This window comes from Arvicanthis niloticus, unplaced genomic scaffold, assembly GCF_011762505.2.
Source record: "Arvicanthis niloticus isolate mArvNil1 unplaced genomic scaffold, mArvNil1.pat.X pat_scaffold_127_arrow_ctg1, whole genome shotgun sequence".
Taxonomy (NCBI): Eukaryota; Metazoa; Chordata; class Mammalia; order Rodentia; family Muridae; genus Arvicanthis; species Arvicanthis niloticus.
The window spans coordinates 135,983-158,573 of record NW_023045272.1 but is presented as its reverse complement, the minus strand read 5'-3'; the positions used below and the strand labels follow the sequence as shown (position 1 = coordinate 158,573).

Sequence of the window (22,591 nt, the reverse complement as noted above, 5' to 3'; positions counted from 1 at the left end):
TCAACTAAAATTAATCAAAAGTGATAGAGAAGGACACTTCATACTCATCAAAGGAAAAATTTACCAAGACCATATCTCAATTATGAGCATATATGCCCCAACGCCCAAAACACAAGGGAAACCACATTTGTAGAAGAAACATTGGTAAAGCTTAAATCACACATCAAAGCCTATGCATTAATAGTGGGAGACTTCAACATTCCACTCTCATCAATTGACTGGAGATCCAGAAAAAATAAATAGAGAAAACAATGAAAATAATAGACATTATGAGTCAAATGAACCTAAGAGACATCTCTAGAATATTTCACAAAACACAAAAGAATATACTTTCTTCTCAGTACTACATGAATCATAATCCAAAACTGACCATTTAGTCGGTCACAAAGCAGGCCTCAATGGATAGAAGAAAATTGAAATAATGCTGTGTATCTTATCTGACAATCATGGATTAAAGTTGTACTTCAACAACAACAGAACACCTATATGCCTACACAGTCTTGGAAACTGAACAACTCTCTATTCTGGATCAGGGAAGAAATAAAGAATAAAATTAAAGACTTTCTAGTATTCAATGAAAATGAAGGTACAGCATATTCAAATTTATGGGAAACAATGAAAGCAGTGCTAAGAGGACAGTTCATAGCACTAAGTGCCTCCATAAAAAATTACAAAGTTCTCATAGCAGCTATTTAAAATATACCTGAATGCAGTAGAAAAAAAAGCAAGCACATGAAAGAAGAGTAGAAGGCAGGAAATAATCAAAATTAGGGCTGAAATAAACTAGGTAGAAACAAAGAAAATAATCCAAGGAATCAACAAAACCTAGGGCTGATTCCTTGAGAAAGCCAACAAGATAGACAAATCCTTAGCCAAACTAACCAAGAGACACACAGAGAGAGTACCAAATAAATAAAAGCAGTAATGAAAAGGGAGACATAACAATGACACTGATAAAGTTCCGAGAAACATTATTTCTTACTTCAAAAACTTGGATTCCAGAAAATTTGAAAATTTTAATGAAATAAACAATTTTCTAGACAGATTCCACTTACCAAAGTTAAAATCAAGATCAGAGAAAATATTTAAATAGCCCATAACCCCTAAAGAAATAGAAAGAACCATTAAAAGTCTCCCGACTAAAGGATAAAAGAGCTTCCGGTCTGGGCCAGAGCACTGAGCAGACCTTGGGTGGCAGCTCTGCCCCCAACATCCAAGAAACCAGAGGAAGCAGGGATCCCAGGCGATCAAACTCAGGCAGTATCTTAGGTAAGCAGACAGCAGGGCCTGCCCTAAACAGGGAGTAACTGGGAACCAAAAGGACCCAGGAAGTCACTCCCGGCCTGGAACACTGGTTCCTTCCGGTCTGGGCCAGAGCACTGAGCAGATCTTGGGTGGCAGCTCTGTCCCCAACCTCCAAGAACCCAGAGGAAGCAGGGATCCCAGGCGCTCTAATTTGGACAGTGTCTTAGAAACTAGTTCTCAGATCTGAGGCCTAGATCAGACCTCTGCCAGGTCTGCTGTTGTGTGGACCCCGGATTCCACCTGAGACATACTGGAAGTTCCACTCAATCCAGATCCACAGAGGAACAAATGAACTCAGAGCTTCAGACAACGTTTCCTGAGATATTTTAGAGGAGACACTGCACCCAGAACAGCAGACACCTAGCTGGACTACTACCTTGGAGGCACCATATCCTGAGGCATCCTAGAGGTACCACTATAATCAGTGCAGCTGGAAAAGATCACAGAGACATCTGGACCCCTCGGAGATCAGACACAAGCTAGATAACCAGAAAGACAGGCTTCAGTCAGAGACAGCAAGTACAGGCAGCACTAGAGTTAAAAGGCAAGAGCAAGAATGTAAGCAACAGAAACCAAAGTTACATGGCATCATCAGAACCCAGCTCCCCCATCAGAGCAAGCCCTGAACACCCCATCACACCAGAAAAGCAGGAATCAGAATTAAAATCACTTCTCATGATGATGATAGAGGGTTTTAAGAAAGACATAAATAACACTCTCAAAGAACTTAAGGAGAGCACTGGTAGACAGATAGAAACCCTTAAAGAGGAAACACAAAAATCCCTTAAGGAATTTCAAGAAAATGCAACCAAACAGGAAAAGGAATTAAACAGAACCATGCAGGATCTAAACATGGAAGTAGAAACAATAAAGAAATCACAAAGGGACAATACCCTGGAGATAGAAAACCTAAAAAAACGATCAGGAGTCATAGACACAAGTATCACCAACAGAATACAAGAGATGGAAGAGAGAATCTCATGTGCAGAAGATACCATGGAAAACATTGACACAACTGACAAAGAAAATGCAAAATACAAAAAGCTACTAACCCAAAATATACAAGAAATCCAAGACACAATGAGAAGGCCAAACCTAAGGATAATAGGTATAGATGAGGGGGAAGACTCCCAACTAAAAGGACCAGTAAATATCCTCACCAAAATTATAGAGGAAAACTTCCCTAACCTAAAGAAAGAGATGTCCATAAATATACAAGAAGCTTACAGAACTCCAAATAGTTTAGACCAGAAAAGAAATACTTCCCGCCATATAATAGTCAAAACATCAAATGTACAAAACAAAGAAAAAATACTAAAAGCAGTAAGGGAAAAAGGCAAAGTAACATATAAAGGCAGACCTATAAGAATTACACCAGACTTCTCACCAGAGACCATAAAAGCCAGAAGATCCTGGACTGATATCATACAGACCCTAAGAGAACACAAATGCCACCCCAGACTACTATACCCAGCAAAACTGTCAATCATTATTGATGGAGGAACCAAAATATTCCATGACAAATCCAAATTTACACAGTATCTCAACACAAATCCAGCACTTCAAAGAATAATTGGTGGAAAACTCCAACACAAGGATGGAAACTACAACCTAGAAAAAGCAAGAAAGTAATCTTCCAAAAACCCCAAAAGAAGAGAGTTACACAAACATATCTCCACGGATGTTAGCCCAAAAGCTTGGATTAGCGAATACTCAACCCACAGACCACATGAAGCTCATGAAGAAGGAAGACCAAGAGGGGATGCCTCAGTTCTACTTAGAACGAGAAATAAAAATGCTCAAGGGAGCAAATAGGGAAACAAAACATGGAACAGAAACTGAAGGAGGGGCCATCAGGAGACCTTTCCACCTGGGTATTCACCCCATGTACAGCCACCTAATCTAAACACTATTGTGGATGGCTGGAAGTGCATAATGTGAGGAACATGATATAGCTGTCTCCTTAGAGGTCAGCCAAAGACTAAAACACTCAGAGGACAATGTTCACAATTAACCACTGATATGATCAGGGGTTTCCCAATGGAGAACTTAGTGAGAGGACTGAAGGAGCAGAAAGGGTTATTGACCCCAGGTGGAAAGCAACAATACCAAACAACCAGAGCCCCCAGGGTCTAAACCACCAGCCTGGGAACACATAGGGAGGGACCCAAGACTCTAGAGGTATATGTAGGGGAGGATGGCCCTGTCAGACATAGGTGGGAGAGGAGTTTCTTGGTCCCATAAAAAAAATGAATGAAAAATGAATGAATGAACACACAGTGGGGGGGGGATGTGAGGGCGGGGAGGGGATAGTGAGGGGGGTAGGTGTGGTCACTGCCTCATAGAAGCATGAGGAGGGGAATGGGATAGGTTTCTGGGTGGTGGGAGGAAGTAGGCTAAGGGGATAAAATCTGAAACGTAAATACTACAACCAATTTTAAGAAGCGGGAAAAAAAAAAGTCTTCAGAACCAACATCTTAAAAAAAAAATGTCAGCGCCCTGGGGGTGGAAATTTTTTTTTTCTTGATACTAAAACTTGTTCTGAGAATTGTATATTGCAGAATACACAGCCTTGGTGTATCTACTCATCAAGCATACTGAGCAGACCTGCCCAAACCTCTGATGTCCTGGAATTCCATCTGGATTCAGTGAAGACACAGCATCAGAGGCTTATCAACTTACTCTCCCCCCCACCCCTCTTCTAAAATCTCAATGCCCTTAATCAGCTTGAAGAAGTTAAAGAAGAGTCAGTGCCCCTATTCCCTGAACTTGGGGACTAATGTGGTTAATAATGGTCTGTCTTTCTAGGGACAAGTAGTGGTTTTGTTGGAACAGGGGGGATTAGCTAGGACTTACTGCATAGCTATAACCTACTGGTAGAAATCTGTATACTTATTATCAAGATGAAGTTATAAATTCTTAAATGGTACAAAATTTACTTTGATCTCAAATTTAAGGTTTTCATTGGTACGAGCCTCTTATTAATATAAAAATGAGATGAATATTGATACACTCATGGACATTGTGCCTGTATAACACATTTAGGAATACAATGCCTAGACCCAGCCCTTTTTTAACTTTTTTAACTGATTTGGGATGGTTAACCTATGAGTTAAGGGACTATAGCAAATTCATATTTTTGAGTTTATTGTTAGGGTGCTTTCCATATTTTACTTAGAAATAGCTGAGAGGAGTTAACAGAAAACAGTCCAGGTTACTTTACATGGATAGTTGGTTTTCAAAACATCAGAAGTCCATAGAACTGATGCTACAAATATTTATATATTAATGTTCATATTGATTAGAGACCTGTCTGCTCCTGACAGCTTCCTGTCGTGGATTCTAAGAAGAAATTGAGCATCCTTGGAGTTACTCCAGTTGTGTGGTAACAGCCACTAGGCAAGAATTGCCTCTCTCCATCTACAGACAAATTACTGTCCAGAAAAGGACACACATGCAGAATAGTCGACTGATTATATCTGCCTAGACAGAGTAATCAGTCCTTAATAATCCTGCATCACCAAGGTCTGTCAGATGATTCTGGGCCAGAAGGCTGAAGATTTGATGCTCCAACATTCGGTAGTATAGGGGCTTTTCAGGGTCTCTATAAATTGGCTAAGTTTTAGAAGCTATGCTTTGTGCTTCCCACAATTATAGTTAACTCAGTCATTCTGGATTTCTGATGGGGTTGAAAACTTATAGCTATTTACCATAAGAGAAAAGATTTGAGTGGATGGTAGTCAGCTGACATTCATCCTAAAGCCAGGTTCAGAACTAAATGTTTTAGTTAGGATAGATGACAGAGGTGCTGGTTAGTCAACAAAATTATGGACTGGATATTAGGACTATCTTGTACCTCACTGGTACAAATTGGCATAATTATGCTCTAATTGTATTTTGAGAGAAAAGTTTCATTTTAACAGGAAGGGTGATGTGTAGGAAGAGCTAAGGTAGGAGGAGTACTGAGAGCAAGAAAAGGAGTAAGAAGAGGAGGAGAAGAAGGATAGGAGAAGCTAGGTGATGAAAGAGAGAAAGAGGGGGGAGACAGGGAGGCAGATATTCATGTATCTCCACCAGTCAAAGATAGTTGTTATATCTAGGTTGGTCAGTGGGTTACACCTCTGATTGAACAATTCCAAACTTATAACGCTTATGATTAACATTATTTAAAAAAAATGTATAAATGCAAAAAGGAAAAGGGGGCATGTGATAGGAGTTTTCTAAGGGGGGTAGGGGGAAATGGGGAAAGGGGATGGCATCTGAAGTGTAAATAAAATATCTAATAAAAAAAAAGAAAAAAAAAAGGATAAAAGACCCAAAGCCAGATGTTTTGGGTGCAGAATTCTACCAAACTTTCCAAGGAGAGCCAATTCCTATACTACTCAAACTTTCCCACAATTTAGAAACAGAAGGAACACTGTCAAACTCATGTAGAATGGTTTGATTTGCATTCTACATACTGACTGCCGGTTGAACCAGTGCCATTTGTTGAAAACGCTTTTTTTCCACTGGATGGTTTTAGCTCCTTTGTCAAATATCGAGTGACCATAGGTGTGTGGGTTCATTTCTGGGTCTTCAATTCTATTTCATTGATCTTCCTGCCTGTCTCTGTACCAATACCATACAGTTTTTATCACTATTTCTTTGTAGTACAGCTTGAGGTCAGGGATGTTGATTTCCCCAGAAGACTTTTTATTGCTGAGAATATTTTTCACTATCTGGGACTTTTTGTTATTTCAAATAAAATTGAGAATTGCTCTTTCTAAGTCTGTGAAGAATTGAGTTGGAATGTTGATGGGGATTGTATCAAATCTGTAGATTTTTTTTTGGCAAGATGGCCATTTTTACTATATTAATTCTGCCAATCCAAGAGAATGGGAGATCTATCTTCTGAGAAATTTTTTTTCTTTAGTCACTTGAAGTTCTGTAGAGTGAAAAATTATTAAGGCCATTTTATGAAATATGTGTAGATTTCTTTGAGAGGGGTGAGCTATTTGTGTTGTTTTTTTTTTTTTTTTTTTTTGTATGTGTGTGTCTTTTCTTGGCAAATCATCTGTGTGTTAGCCGTTAATCTACTGTGTTAGACATCTTGAGTTAAAAGTAGGTAACATGATCGCTGGCAGAGAAAGAAATGAAGCCACCGGTACAAGAGTACTGGTGCAGAGAGGCGGGCAGGTCCTTTAGTGTAAGGGACAGCCACCACAGTTCGTGTTCGCGGTTCGTGTTCTGACAACCCACCTACTGTATATAGGGTATCCTCCAGGTAACAGCACATGGAGGGCACCCTTGCCCAGCCCGCACTTGGTGGTCAACAACTCATGGTTCCCCAGCACAGCAGCAGCATGCGACAGCTACCTAGTTTGGTGTGTACTGGGTACCTCTGGGTCACTGCTGTAACAAATCAGTGGCATTCCACCTGCTGCCTATGAAGGTAGATAGGGCCCAGGTGATAAAAAAAAAAAACCTGGCAGTGGAGTCAGGGCAGCTAGACAAACAGGCCCAACAAGGTTATTCACCTGAGAATTATAATTATATATTCTTTATTAAAAGTATAGTGAGTAAATAGCACTGAGATTTTGAAAAAAAAGGGGCAGGGGGAATAAATAAGTAGCGCTGAGACAAGTGATGTCACTCCAGCTTAGAAACACTGAACCAGTGAACCTGACTGCAGACAGGTCAGACAGGTCAGACTGGTTGCCTGCCTGTTACAAGAAGTTACAGGCTGTCCTGTGTCAGAGAGCCAAAAGAATAGGCCTCCATTTTGGTACAGATACAAATTTATAGTAAAAAGTAAGTTAGTTATCAAAGCAATAGATAGGCCAGGATCCCTCAGCTAATAGAGGAATACTCTTCCCCCCCAATAAAAGCCTTTCTTCCACAAGACTCTTGTAGGTTCTGGTCTTCAGGAGTGAAGAACAAGAGAGGACACCGGAAAAAGAATGTTCCCTCAGACATGGGGACATGGGGACATGGGGACATGGGGACATGGGGACATGGGGACATGGGGACCCCAAAAATTGATCAGGCTGTGGCCAGCAGCAGGTTACAGAAGGTAAGGGACCCAAAGGCCCACGCCAGATCCCATTGATAGATCTTATGTAAGAACATGAGACTCCACTAATTTCGCCAAGGCACATGAAGTTAAACAGGGATCAGATGAGTTACCCACAGCCTTTCTAGACATTCTGTCAGTATTGACAAGGCTTCAGAGACTAGAGGAGAGAAATAGAGAAGATTAAAAGATTTAGTGTAAGTTACTGAGAAAGTCTAGAGGAAAAGAGTGGAGAAGAGGAGTAGAGAAGAATAGAGAAAGATTTAGTGTAAGTTGCTAAGAAAGTCTAGAAGAGTGGAAGAGAGGAGTAGAAAACGTTTAGTGTAAGTCTGGAGAAGAAGAGTAGAGAAGGTTTAATGTAAGTCTAGAAAAAAGGTTTAGTGTAAGATAAAAGGTCTAGTGTAAATTGCTGAGACTAGAGAGAGGTAGAGAAAGATGACAGGAAAAGAATTTACAGAAAGCAGAGAAGAGGGACTCCAATCAAAGGGAGATAAACTCTTTGAAAAAGACCAGTGTGCACATTGCAAGTAAAGGATCCAGCTTCGGGGTCCAAGAGGGCCCCAACAAATAGAAGCCAGGGCCAGGAAAACCCAGGATTTGAAAAACACCCCAAATGGCGAAGATATTAGCTCTGTGTGAAGACAGCTATTGAGATAGATGGGGCGGTTTGGAGCCACCCAACTCTTGATAAACACAGGGTCTCCCTCCAGGCCAATGGGCCAAAATGTATTCATGGACTACCGGAAAATGGTGGACTAAGAGATGGGCTGGATATCCCATTCATTTATGGTCATCCTAGACTGCTCCTACCCCCTGTCGGGCTGAGAATTACTCCCTAGGATGGACGTCCAGATACACTTCCTACCCGACCGGCTGTAACTAGCTGACAAGAACTCACGGGTAGAGGAAAGGCTTCTCCTACTGACTCCAGCCGGGAGCCAAGGTAACCTGCTTTACAGACAGGAACAGTTTTCTCCATGCTGGTCAGAGACAAGTCAGCGCTACTGTGGTGGAGACAAATGTCACCTGGACTAACTACCTACCCCTGAGATCATCCGTGCAGAGAGCAACCTTGGAACCTAGGGCCGACAAGCAGGCATGCTTTTGCCACAGCCAATGCCCTCAGGGCTATATGCCAAGAGAGGAAACCCTGATGAAACCAGAAGCTGTAAATATTTGTTGCCCAGGACACCAAAAGGGAGGAGACTCTGGCCTGAGACAATAACCGGACAGATCAAGTGGTTTGATACAGGAGCCCTTCCCGGCTTTGGGGCCTAAGAGATGACCTCACTTAAAGTAGAGTAAGAGAAAAAACTCAGATTGCTAGCCATCCTGCCAGCTACTATCTAGAGGAAAAGAGATAATGGTGCACACAAGAAGGGAGAACTCTACTCCCCAGAAAGCAAAAGACTTACCAAGCTAAATGCCAGATGGACTCTTAAGATATGAGTGCAACCAAGAAGCCAAGAGATTTAAAGTGTATAAGGGACCTCAGGTTTTGAGCCAGAGAAATAATAAGACTTAGAGTAAAGAATAAATACCTAGGAGAAAATAGCCTAGAATAGGGACCTTCCTGAAGTTTCAAGTGTCCTAAGTAATTAGATCAGGAAGCAGTTTTAAGGGAAGTCAGGAATTGTCAGAGATATTAGAAGCTCCACTGTTTATACTGTCTCCAAAGCTCAGGACAGGTAGAGAGAATATACAGAACCCTAAAATTAAACTACCCTCAGGAACTGGCACTGGCTAGAGTGTCCCTTGTTCTTGTTCCACACCCAGAATGTCCCTAACATCCAGACGCCAGAACAACCTCCTGCTGTTTAGCTCAAGGTTGCCTGCTATTCTACAAGGCCAAAGAGCAGGCCTTGACTCCTGTGACATCTCTGCCTTAGAAACAGGGGTAATGTTGCCTTAGAGGGTGGGGCTTAGGGTGTATACACCCAAGGTTAAATGACAGCTTGTGATTCCAAGATTGAAATCAAAATGTGAATCTAGAGTTATATAGATTTGTTCCTTTTGCAATTTCTCTTTATTATATATGTGATTTTATGTGTATGTAGACAACTATGTGCCACAAAATGTGTAAAAGTCAGAGGACAACTTTGAAAGTGTGTTTGAAAGAAATAGAAATGTTTTGAGACCCCTAGCAAATAAAATAGAGCCTGAGGACCCCTGCTAACAGATATTTAGTGCCTAAAATTGATAAATGGTAGACTTGCAGCTCCGGGCTAACACCATGTGTCACCACCACTATCTTTGATAGGAGCAAAGATTATTGTGTACTTGTCCAGCTAGTTCCCAGGGTTTGCTAACACCCTGCAGGTACTCTTGAACTGAGTTTGAGATACACCCTAGACGCTTCTGTAGAGAGCCTATTTTCCTTGACTCTAGCTGTTACATTGAGACTAGTAGTGGCTGCAGTTATAGAGACAGGTGCTGCTAAGAGGACTAGACTTGCTGTTTCTTAAAGAAGTGTGCTGCTCTAAGAAAAAATGTTAAGGTTAGAACAGAGACAGAAAGATAGAGAGGCACAGCAAGGTTGATTCGAGAGTTGGTTCAATAAGTCCCCTTGGTTGACAACTCTATTATCCTCCCTTGCTGGACCCCTTGTGATTTTACTCTTGCTTTTAACCATAGGCCCTTGCATTTTAAATAGATTAGTAACTTTTGTTAGAGGAAGGATAAGTGCTGTTCAGCTTTCTGTGTTGCACCATCAGTATAGAACTTTAGGTCAAGAAAATGATAATTATGATGACACTGGAGTTTAAACTTTTCTAAAGAACCAAATCGGAAAAAGTAGGGTGGGAATAGACTTATTAATAATTGAGTTTTATGATTAAAAACATAACCTAATCAGAAAAAGTGGGGATGTAGAGTGAAAAATTATAAAGGCCATTTTATGAAATATGTGTAGATTTCTTTGCCCTTAGACCTGGGCAGAAAAATGCAGGTCCCAAAACGCGGAACAGAAAATAAGATTTCAGGCCTTCACTACCCCAGGACACTTGCTGGATGAATTACATTCCTCAAGCCTCAGGCAGTAGGCCCACCTATAGGTGGGAGAGGCCCAAGGCAGGAAGACACATTCCTGACTACAGATAAAGATTCAAGCCACCTAATTGGGCCTATAGCCAGAAGAAATGAAGATAGTTAATCTGAAATAGTTGGTAAATGACAGGGTGGGACACAGTGACATGCTAAACCATTCAGGGTTGGTTTCTCTGGAATGTTTCGCTATTCTTATGTTATGTATCCTTGGCAACCCCTCACCCCCTTCTCACTCCCCTGGTTTGTGGTTTTCCTCTTTAAAAGACCCCTTAACCTGTGACTCAAGGCCAAACCTTGCTCTTGAGAGAGAGCTTGTTGTTTGACCGTCGGCCAACTTCCCTAATAAAGCCTCTGCTGATTGCATATAGGTATGGTTTCTTGTGATATTTGGGTGGTCATGATTTCCTGAGACTTGAAGAAGGGTCTCCCGAATATGGGGCTCTTCAGTTCTTGTCATAAAGATCTTTTACTTGCTTGGTTAGATTCACACCAAAGTATTTTATATTATTTGTGACTATTGTGAAGGGTGTCATTTCCCAAATTTCTTTCTCTGCCTGTTTATCCTTTGAGTAGAGGAAGGCTACTGATTTGTTTAAATTAATGTAATAGCCAGCCTCTTTGCTGGAGTTGCTTATCAGGTTTAGGAGTCCTCTGGTGGAAGTTTTGAGGTCACTTAAGCATAGTATCATATTATTTGCAAATAGTGATATTTTAATTTCTTCCTTTTCAAATTATATCTCTTTGACTCCTTTTTGATATCTAATAACCCTTGCTAGGATTTTGAGTAATGTATTGAATAGGTAAGGTGAGAGTGGGCAACCTTGTCTAGTCCCTGATTTTAGTGGGATTGCTTCAAGTTTCTCTCCATTTAGTTTGATGTTGGCAACTGGTTTGCTGTATATTGCTTTTACTGTGTTTAGGTATTGGCCTTGAATTCCTGATCTTTCCAAGACTTTTACCATGAAGGGTTGTTGAATTTGTCAAATAGATTCTCAGAATCTGGTGATATGTTCATGTGTTTTTTCCTTTGTGTTTGTTTATATAGTGGATTAGGTTGTTTGATTTCCATATATTGAACCATTTCTGGAATAAGGTCTACTTAATTATGATGGATGATTGTTTTGATGTGTTCTTGGATTGGTTTGTGAGAATGTTGTTGAGTATTTTTTGTTGATATTCATAAGGAAGATGTAGAAAAATACAAACGGATCCATATTTATCACCTAGTAAAAATCTCAAGTCCAGATGAATTAATGATCTTAACATAAAACAAGATACACTCAGTTAAATAGAAGAGAGGCAGAAAATAGCTTCAAACACATTGGCACAGGGAAAACCTTTCTGAATAGAACACCAATGGATCAGGCTCTCAGTTCAACAATTCACAAATGGGTCCTCATGAAACTGAAAAGGTGCTGTAAGTCAAAGGACACTAAATCAATAGGTGAGTTTTGGAAAAGATCTCTACTAACCTACTACATTTAATAGAGGGCTAATACCCAAAATATATAAAGAATTTAAGAAATTAGAATAAAAAATATCAAATAATCCAATTTAAAAATGGGGTACAGATCTATACATTGAATTGTCAACAGGAATCTTAAATGGCTGAGAAGCATTTTAAAAATGTTCAACATCCTCAGTCATCATGGAATTGTGAATCACAACCACCACGATATTCCACACTACACCAAGCAGAATGACTAAGATCAAAGAGTCAACTGAAAGCACATGCTGGCAAGAATGAAGAGAAAGACAAACAATCCTGTATTGTTGGTGGGATTACAAACTTGTGCAATCACTCTGGAAATCATTATAGCTGTTCTTTGGAAAATTGGAAATGATTCTACCTGCATATCCAGCTATACCACTCCTGAGCATATACCCAAAAAGTGCTCTTTTATACCAGAAGTACTTGTGCTCCACTATGTTCATAGCAGCCTTATTCGTAATAGCCAGAAGCCGAAAACAACCCAGATGTCTCTCAACAGGAGAATAGATACAGAAAACATGGTTAATTTATACAGTGTAATACTATTCAGTTATGAGAATGCTTATTATCACTTATAAAAGGTAAGGAAATAATCCTAGGGAAGGCAGAGGGAGGGAGCAAGGGAAGGAGGGAGGAGGGATCTGAGTAGGAGAAATAAACCAAAGGGGAAATTGGGGCAGAATCAGGTGTGCAGGGAGACAGAAGATAAGCCTAAAGGGCCAGGAGAATGAACATAAATATTCAGCTGCAGGGGTGGCAGACAGGCGGAATCTCTAATAAGTCTAATAAACCTTGGATGTGAAAGCCTCTCAGAACTCAATAAGGATGAACTTAACCAAAATGACTAACAGTGAGAAGATAGAACCTGAAGACACAACCTCCAGTAAATAGAAAGGGCCTCCAGTGGAGGTATGGTGCCACCCACCTACCTTCATATTTTTTCACCAGAATTTCCCCTTTCTAAACCAAATGCATGCTCAAAAATGGAGCAAAGATTGAAGGAAGAACCATCAGTGACTGTCCCATCTTGAGATTCATTCCATAAACCGTCTCCAAACCCTGACATTATTATTGATGCCATGTTGTGCTTGCAGACTGGAGTCTAGCATGGCTGTTCTTTGAGAGGCTCTACCAGCAGCTGACTGAGACAGATGCAGATACTTCATGCCACCCATTGAATTGAGGTCATGAACTGTTATTGAAAAATTGAAGGAAGGATTGAAGGAGCTGAAGAAGACAGAAACTCTATAGAAAAAACAAGAGTATTATCTACCCTGGACCCCTCAAATCTCCCAGAAAATTTCACATAACAAGAAACAATTTTAAGTTTATATTTGAAGGTCAAAATAAATTCAAAATTTTGTGAATATTTGTGAATTGTGAATATTACAGTTGATCATATAGTTTAGCCCTAGAAATACCTTAAGTCCATAGTTAAAAGATAAAGAAAGGAAACTTATATATGGGCACGATAGCTAATAATATAGATTTAGTACAAGAAACACTTTATCTTAAAGGCAATCAGAGGAAGTTTATATTTGAGCCTGTGATTATCCAGTTAGTTCATATAGTTTAGAATGAGAAATGTCTTAAGTCTATAGTTAAAAGACAATTAAGGGAAACTTATATTTGAGCATGATAGCTTATTTTGTAGATTCATCATAAGAAATTCTTTAAATTTAGTTAAAAGACAATCAAAGAAAACTTAAAATTTGAATTTGTGATTATACAGTTTGATCACATAGTGGAACATTTTATTAAAGTTAGGCTAATTTATGAGAAATACGCCAAGTAATGTTAAAACAATGGTATAGCAAGAAGAGGAAATATGAAGCATTTAGTTGTTGGAAACTGAGTTTTGGTAAGAAAGTAAGAGGTTACATCTGTGAAAGCTTACTTCAGAGATTGTGTATAGTTATTGCGAAGTCTGTATGAAATCTGGCAGTCTTATCAGGTTAATGCATTTATTAATGAGCTAATAGAGTGGTGGATTACCTCAGGGTATGTAGTTAGGTCTATTTTCTAGCTGTCAAGATACAGTTATCTTAGCTGTCAATGTAGAAAGAAATCTGAGAATATGTTATAATATAGGAGTCATGTATTAATTAAAATGAGAGAATTCCATCTATGGTCCACTACCTAAAAAGTTTCCAGGTCCCTGTGGTCTTCATGGCAAATTGGGTGGAGTCAATAGCCAAAAGAAAAGCTTTTACTCTGTGAAATATATATGTGTGAAATAAGACATGACCCACCTCAATTTAGGCAATATGAGACATTTGACTTTCAGAGTATCCTGCTTTGTCTACAGTTTAGACCACGTCCTGGCAGTGGGCAAGGCAATGGTGGTATTTTTCAGTGGTTATAATACAACAATCTATGTAGTCTTGTCACTATGCCCATATCTTCTTGGAAACCTTGAAGGATAACAGTTGGGTTTTGGAAGTCTCTGTCTGCTATAAGCTTAAACATTATACTTAGTAGAATTCTGACAAGATTGAGAGCAGTATATATTGGGCATATCTGAGTCAGATAACTTGTGTTTGTTTACTTACTTGTTTGAGAATGTATCTAGCAAATAGAGAACACTATGTTAATGGCAGTAGCAAAAGTAACAAGGCTAACACACACACAGACACACACACACAGACAACACACACAGACACACACACACAGACACACACACACAGACAACACACACAGACACACACAGACACACAGACACACACACACACACAAACACACTCACAGCAGTGATCTTTAACCTTTTACTGTTTAAAAGTTGTTACTTCCCAAGGCAAGATAGAGTGAAAACCTTATCTTAATTTTTAAGTGGCTTTGACAGGTTGTATCAGTAGAGACAAACACATTCAGAGACACACATAGAAAGAGACAAATGGCAGAGTTTGTCTAGTGCACACTTGGTTTAGAGTTGATGTGGACCAGAATGGAAAGAAATCAGAGGTCTGACAGAGGTGGTTTGAGACCATAGCATGGGCCACATGAAGGTATAGTATAGAATACTTTATTCAGGACATGGGTAGTTGAGGGTGTAGTAAATACATAAAAAGGCAGCGAGAGAAAGGAAGGAAGAAAGGAAGGGTGAGGGAGGTAGAGAAGAAGAAGGAGAGAGAGGAGGTTGAGGGAAGGGAAGGGGAAGAGTGAGAGTGAGAGGGATGTGGGGCTGTAGCTTGTGCATGATGTGGGTCCTGTTGTGTTGTGGTTCTTGCATTTCTGCAGCCCCAGGTGGCTGGAACCATGGCTCCGGAGAGCAGAAGCATGGGAATTTGACTGAGTGCATTCCACACAGTGATGGGCAGACACTGGGCTGTGAGAAACTGTGGGTCTCCACCTGGGTGTGGTGAGATCTTAGCCTGAAGTCATGTGGGGGCAGAGTTCCTGAGTGGGGGTGTCTCTGGGCCAAAACAGCTGACCAGGAGACTGATGGTCTCTGTCTTTGGGCTCTCAGATGCCACTGGGAGCCAAGGAAGAACTGAGACATGAAGGCATACAGGCTGGACAGGCCCATAGCTGAGAGGGATGAGTGGGAGATGGTCTAGTGGTGCCCCGTGGGGTGAGACTCTTGGTTACTGGCACTTGCTTGGCTGGGTCACTAGCTTGCTTGAGTTGTCAAGGCTCTTTGGCTAGAACATAGAGAAGTCTTCTAGCAGGAGATTAAGCAGTGGCTCGGTAGTCAAAGGCCTTCTCCATAGTTCTCCATGGTTGTAGTTGCCAGCAGCCACAGTCAAAACCAGGTTCACCTGAAAGAGAGGATGAAAATGGAGAAGGGACAGGAGGATGGGAAGAGATGAAGCCAGGACAAAGTTCCCTGATCAAAGCTCAAGGTTTATTGTTTGACTATCAAATTTAAAGGGGAAAATCCCACCCCCACAAGAAGAGTCTCTTCTTCACTTTAGCCCAAAGGCATGGGTGAGGGGTATGCATCCTTAATCACTGTCCAGAGGTGTTTCAAGCAAGCTCAGCAGGTAGTCTATTTAACTCAGCTCCTGTGGCAGACTGCAGGTCTCCAAGGCTGGCAGTGCCTCCCAGGTCCTATTGTTGTTTGGTCTATTGTGGTAAACAGCTTGTCTGGCCTGCTCAGGCTGGCAGGCTGGGGGAAGGGCACAGTTCCCCCCTTAATTTTTTAAGATGGCAGGGCCAATATCTGGATGGGGCACAATATTTCATCCCGTCTAGGGTCTCCAGTGGCCAGGTGACTGTGTCTGGCTTAGGTTGGCATTTATATTACTCCTATATTACCTGTCATTGAGGAAAACATACATAGCATATTGATGTATGCCTCTGTCTTAGGTTTATAGGAGCTCAAAACACTCTTACCCATTGTTGACTAACTGGCTATCATTGGCACACTATTTAGACCAAGACCACATTCAGACCAAAGGACCTGTGGGTGTATGCTAGCCGCAATTTTTTTTACAGAATTGTGTAACTGCCAAGAGGAAATAGCTGAGCTTGCTGAAAGCAAACCTGTGTGAGGGCAATCATCCTGCTTAAAATACAAGGTTCAAAGGTTAAAAGCAACATGATTATCCAAGCAAAGATTGGAAGTGGAAGTATTCCAGTATCTAATCCAACTGCTAATTAGCAGGGATCAGACACAAGTCTGGCCACCAGGTGGGTGGCTTAATAAAAATTACTTACTCTCCAGTAAGAGTGGACACTGTTAAATCAATTTAAATCAGCTGGCTGATTTTGAGCCATCTTCATCATTAAAATGATAATTATTAGGTTCAAGATCTTTGTCCACTTGATGGACCAATCTTTCAGGTAGCCACTGGGCTTTGTTCTCTTTGACTGAAAAAAATATAGACTGAGCCATGGCCCCAAATTAAAACAGTGTCAGGACCATTCCAAGTATTAGTTAAGGGGTCTCTCCACATGACCCTGGCAAATGAGCTGGAAATAACTGGATGCCAGTGGCGATCAACTGCAGACTGACCTTTAGCATCAGTTTGCAGAAAGTTTAAAACAAATAAAACAAAAGCAAGGTGTGCTTTTGGTGACCTTGGGGGGTATAATTTATCCTTTCTAGTTTTAACAAGCCAATTTTTTAAAGTGTGATGTGCACGTTCAACAATTTCTTGTCCCATTGGGCTATAAGGAATTCCAGTTTTATGTTCAATGCCAAATTCCTTACAAAATGATATAAAGTTGTTTCCAGTGTAGGCTGGCCCATTGTTTTGAGGACTTTAGGTAATCTCATAGCATTAAAGGCTTATAAGCAATGATTAATTACATTTCTAGAGGCTTCTTCTGAATGTAGAGAAGCAAAAAGGAATCTTGAGCAAGTGTCAACACAGACATGTATATATTTTAAATTTTCAAATTCTGCATAGTTACATCCATTTGCCAAATATAATTAGGCATAAGGCCTCTTGGATTAATGCCTAAATGGGGAGCCGGGGATAAAATAAGACAGTTAGAACACTGTTTTACAATCATTTTAGCCTGCTCCTTAGTGATCTTATGTCAGAGCCTTAAAGTGTGACTCGAGAGATGAAATTTATTATGATCTCATCTAGCCAAAGCAACAGGATCCAAAATTAAGGCTTCTCCTATTAAAGCTCTGTCAATATGATCATTGCCTGCAGCTAAATGTCTAGAAAGGCCAGAGTGAGCTCTTACATGGCCAATATAAAAGGGATTTTTTTTTCTGGTAAGAATGAGGTTTTGTAATCTCAAAAACAAAGATCTGGCTGGAGTATTAAACTGCAATACACCACAAGTTTCTAGCAAGGGTACAGACTGAGCCACATATAGGCTATCAGTAAAAAAGATTAAAAGCACCACTTACAGACTGAAAAACATTTAGAACTGCTGTCAGTTCTGCTAGTTGAGCAGAGAGTCCAGGCATCTCTATGACTACCTGTTGGTTATTTAAGAGATACCCTGTTTGTCCTTTAGAAAAATTAAAAGAGCATCATGTAGAGGCTGTAAGGAAGTCATGTTAGGAAAGATAACTTCATGTACATTTAGAAACTGTATCAATTTATCTGGAGGATAATGATTGTCTATAATGTCATTAAATCCTTTTTGAGCAAGCAACCAATCTATACTACGTTGCTTTAACCAAGTATTTTGATCTGCATTAAAATGCTAAATAATGACTTCTGGCTCTTTGCTGAAATAAGTCAATGTCTGTTTTTTTTTTCCAAGTACAATCATATGGGCTATGCCTCATAATATGGTAGGATGTTACATTTAGGGGATATCTTTGAATGTATCCACATGAGTAGAGCCTTTTGCCACAACAATCTTGTAGGTGTATAAGTTGTATCAAAAATTAACAAATGAAAAGGTAAGGAATAATCTATGTAAATGACAAATTGTTCCTCAATGGCTCTTTCTATTTGTTGTAAGGCCAACAATCCTTTTGGGTTTAAGGATTGAGGGGAGGTAGGATCAACACTCCCTTTGAGAATATCAAATAAAGGTTTCAATTCCCCTGTCATAAGCTTTAAATAGGGACAAAGCCAATTGATATTGCCTAACAACTTTTGGAAATCATTTAAAGTTTTAAAACTGTCCCTGTGGATGATTATCTTTTGGGGACAAACAGCTTGATCTGTAAGTCTAAAGACTAAATAATTATAAGGCTCCCGAGTTTGTACCTTTTTAGGAGCTATCTGTACTCCTTTATCAGCTAATGTCTGTTGTAAATTTCTATAACATAAAAGCAAGTCCTGAGGATGTTTCCCTTCTAAAAGAATATTATCTGTGTAATGACAGATGTACATTATTGGCTATTGCTGTCTTACAGGCTCAGTGGCTTGTGCTACAAATTTTTGACATAATGTAGGACTATTAGCCATGCCCTGAGGAAGAATCATTCATTGATACCTTTTTATTGGCTCTTTAAAATTAACAGAAGGAACACTGAAAGAAAATCTTTTGCAATCCCAAGGATGCAAGGGAATGGTGAAAAACAATCTTTTAAATCTACCATTATTTTATAATACCCTTTAGGAATGGCTACTTTAGGAGATGGAAGCCCAGATTGTAGAGCTCCCATAGGTACCATGGTTTCATTAACCTTTCTTAAATCTTGTAACAATCACCATTTTCCAGATTTTTTTTAATAACAAATATTGGAGTGTTCAAAGGTGACTAAGATTTTACTATATGTCCTGCCTGTAATTGCTCCTGCACAAGCAATGAAGCAGCTTCTATTTTTTAGACAAAAACCACTGATCAACCCATACTGGGACATTATTAAGCCATTGAATTTTATCAGCATGGAATGCAGGCAAGACAGTGGCCATCATGGAAAATACCCCAAACCTCTAGTGTCAGAATGAGTCTTAGGTGCTTCAAAAGTTTTAATACCTTGCCCTTCTTTTCCTAGTTTTTGGCCAGGCAAAAATCCTTGTCTTAGCATTTGTTTACTCTCTATTTCATTAGGGCTACACATCATAATACCCATCTGTGACAAAAGATCTCTTCCCCAGAGGGTGACAGGCAAATTTGGCATCACATAGGGCTGAATTTGTCCTGAATTGCCTTCTTCATCTCTCCAATTTAGAAGTTTAGAACTCCATTTCGGGTTATTGACATAACCAATTCCCTGAAGGTGAGTGAGAGTATCAGACAAAGTCCAAGCTGAAGGCCACTCTTGTCCTCTAATAATTGTTATGACAGCTCCCATGTCCACCAGTTCTTTAAAACTTTTTTCCTTCAATTATTACCTTAAGATTAGGTCTTTTGCTAGTAATAGATTGAACCCAATACACATCAGAATAACCAAAGCAATCTTGTCCTCTCTCATTCTTAACAAGTTTGGAAGGAAGTAGATGCAACAGAACAAAAACAAGTTGAGCAATTCTTTTGTCATCAGGCACAGTTATAACTCCCTGGGGGGAAACCAGCCATGATCTTAATTTTTCCCTCATAATCACTATCTATGACCCCTGGATAAATTTGCAATCCTTTTACAATACTACTGCTTCGGCCCAAAAGTAATCTCCATGTCCCTGGAGGCAAGGGCTCAAAAACTGTGGGAAGCGTCTGAACTCCCATTTCTGGTATCAGTACTGTATAAGTAGTCAAACTGAGGTCCAGTCCTGCACTTCCTGGGGTTGCTCTAATAAGTTCTGAAATAGATTTTGCTGGTTTGGCAACAACTTCATGGCCCCATAAGCTGTTGGCTGTGGATTTTTGGGGGCCTAGGGCTGGCCCCAAAACTCATTTCCCAATAAGGAATGGCCCTGATTATCTGTTTTAGATTTGCACACTCCTTAGCACAATGATAACCCTTCTTGCACCACATTCAAATTTCTGATGCGCAACCTGATTGATTGCTTGCGCCCTTTCTCTTGGGACAGTCATTTTTAAAATGACCTGAATCTCCACATCTTTTATCTGTATGGTTCTGTGCAAGCATTGCATGTATAGTGGTCCCTTGAAAAGAAGCAGCCATGGCCAGACCCTGATTGTAAGAGGGCCCGATTTCAGCTCAAAGACAAATGTATCCATGTAAATCCGTCTTTGCTTGTAAGGTCTGATTGCCAAGCAGCAAGCTGCATTAGCAGTCTCATAAGCCAATTATGTAACAAAAGGAATTCCTGACTGAGCATCCCTGAAAATTGTACCAGCTGCCTTTAGCAGCCTATCTATGAATTTCTGGAATAATTTATCAGGGCCCTGTTTAATACTGGATAAATTCGCACTAAGTTCCCCCTTAGTAGGTAATTGATTCCAAGCATGGTGGGCAGCCATTGCAATCTGTGCATACACACCTGCAGGTAACTCAACCTGATTAGCATTACCTTTATATTGACCTTTTCCTAAAAGCATGTTAAGATCCTAATCTGCATTATCTGCCTGAGCATTCATCATGGCAGTTTTCTTACTAGTATTATAGGTGGGAGAGGCTTGAGGCATGTCTGCATTTTTCCTGCTCAGGTACTCTCAAGAAAGTAAGTTTTTCTAAGGCGAGAAATCTACACACATTTCATAGAATGGCCTTTATAATTTTTCACTCTACACAAGTACCATAGGTTGAGTTGAAAGTGCATAGGGGGGCCAATCTTCGTGACATTTAGAAGCCCTTTCCTTTAAATCAGCTTCTTCTTCTAGATCTGATTCATCATCAGAATCTCCAATTTCTTTTATCTGAGCTGTAAAAGATGTACTAGGTCTACACTTCTCTGATTTAGAGTTGAGAGTGCCCCTTTTTGTAAAAGTGTTCTCTGATAGGCGTTCTTGGAGCTCTTCAAGCTGTGCCTGGGCAGTGGATAATGCCTCTAAGGTCTCTTTATCTATTTTATTATCAATAGCATCTTTTACAAGCTCCCAAAGGCAGAGGGCGTTAGGATCTGCCTTGGTGGTTTTTAAAACTTGTCCTGAAGACCCCCATACTAGAGAGACCCTTCCTCAAGCCTCTGGAAATCGCAACCACCCAAAGATCACAAGAAACCATACCTGGATGCAATCAGCAGAGGCTTTCTTAGGGAAGTAAGCCGGCGGTCAAAATGACAAGCTCTTTAGCTCCAAGAGCAAGGTTTTGGCCTAGAGTGGTGGGTTAAAGGGTCTTTTATAGCATGGGGTGGGGAAGGAAGGCATTTTCGCGCGCTTACACATGAATGGTTGCATTTTCGCGCTGTTACACATGATTGGTTGTTTTACAAATTTTGGCACACTCATTCTTCTCAAAAATGTGGTTTTTACCATGCCATTGTGTCCTATCCTGCCATTTACCAACTATTTCAGATTGGCTATCTTTGCTTCTTCCTGCTATAGCTCCACCTAGGAGGCAGCATCTTTTATCTGTGGTCAGGAATGTGTCTTCCTGCCTTGGGCGAGGCTTGAGGAATGTAATCCAGCAAGTGTCCTTCACCTGGAATGTGAAGGCCTGAAATCTTATTTTCAGTTCCGAGTTCTGTAAGGTGAAAAATCTACACATATTTCATAAAATGGCCTTTATAATTTTTCATTCTACAGTCCAACTGTTTCCCAGGTTTTCTTATTCAATGTTCCTTCTTGTGGGAACCATGGGCAGTATGAATTTATTTCTGCCAAGAAGTTTTCTAACATACTATATGAAAACCCTGTGCCTCCCACCTTGTTTAGAATTCTCCTAACCCATAATTCATTGTCAGCTCCTAGGTCAAATTGGCACTGGGCCAGCACCTATTTCACCTAAACCATACCTCTGATAAACACACTTCCTGCAAACAAGGCCCTCAAAAAATAACCATAACTAGTGCTAGTATCAAAATTGTTTGCTACTTACCAAGTGTGCAAGATACTCTCCTTCTTGTTCCATTTCCTGTAGAGCTCTACACAAGACAACATTCTTCAGCTGATCTCTTTTCCTCAGGCCCTAGGTCTGGTGCCATTCTGTAGCAGCCAGCAGCCACAGTCAAAATCAGTTCACCTGAAAAAGAGGTTGGGAATGGAGAAGGGACAAGAGGGAGGGAAGAGATGAAGCCAGGACAAAGTTCCCTGATCAAGGCTCAAAGTTTATTGTTTGACTATCAAATTTAAAGGGGAAAACCCCACCCCCACAAGAAGAGTCTCTTCTTCACTTTAGCCCAGAGGCATGGGTGAGGGGTATGCATCCTTAATCACTGTCCAGAGGTGTTTCAAGCAAGCTCAGCAGGCAGTCTATTTAACTCAGCTCCTGTGGCAGACTGCAGGTCTCCAAGGCTGGCAATGCCTCCCAGGTCCTATTGTTGTTT

At 40.4% G+C, this 22,591-nt stretch overlaps 1 long non-coding RNA gene across 1 annotated transcript; it reads right to left on the bottom strand.

Moving 5' to 3' along the window:
- Window positions 1-14,900: 14,900 nt before the first annotated feature.
- Window positions 14,901-22,296, bottom strand: LOC143433829 (uncharacterized). Its single transcript, XR_013070211.1, has 2 exons — window positions 22,144-22,296; window positions 14,901-15,652 (listed from the first exon to the last, which is right to left on the bottom strand). It is a non-coding gene; the product is annotated as an uncharacterized LOC143433829 (long non-coding RNA).
- Between the last annotated feature and the right edge of the window lie 295 nt (window positions 22,297-22,591).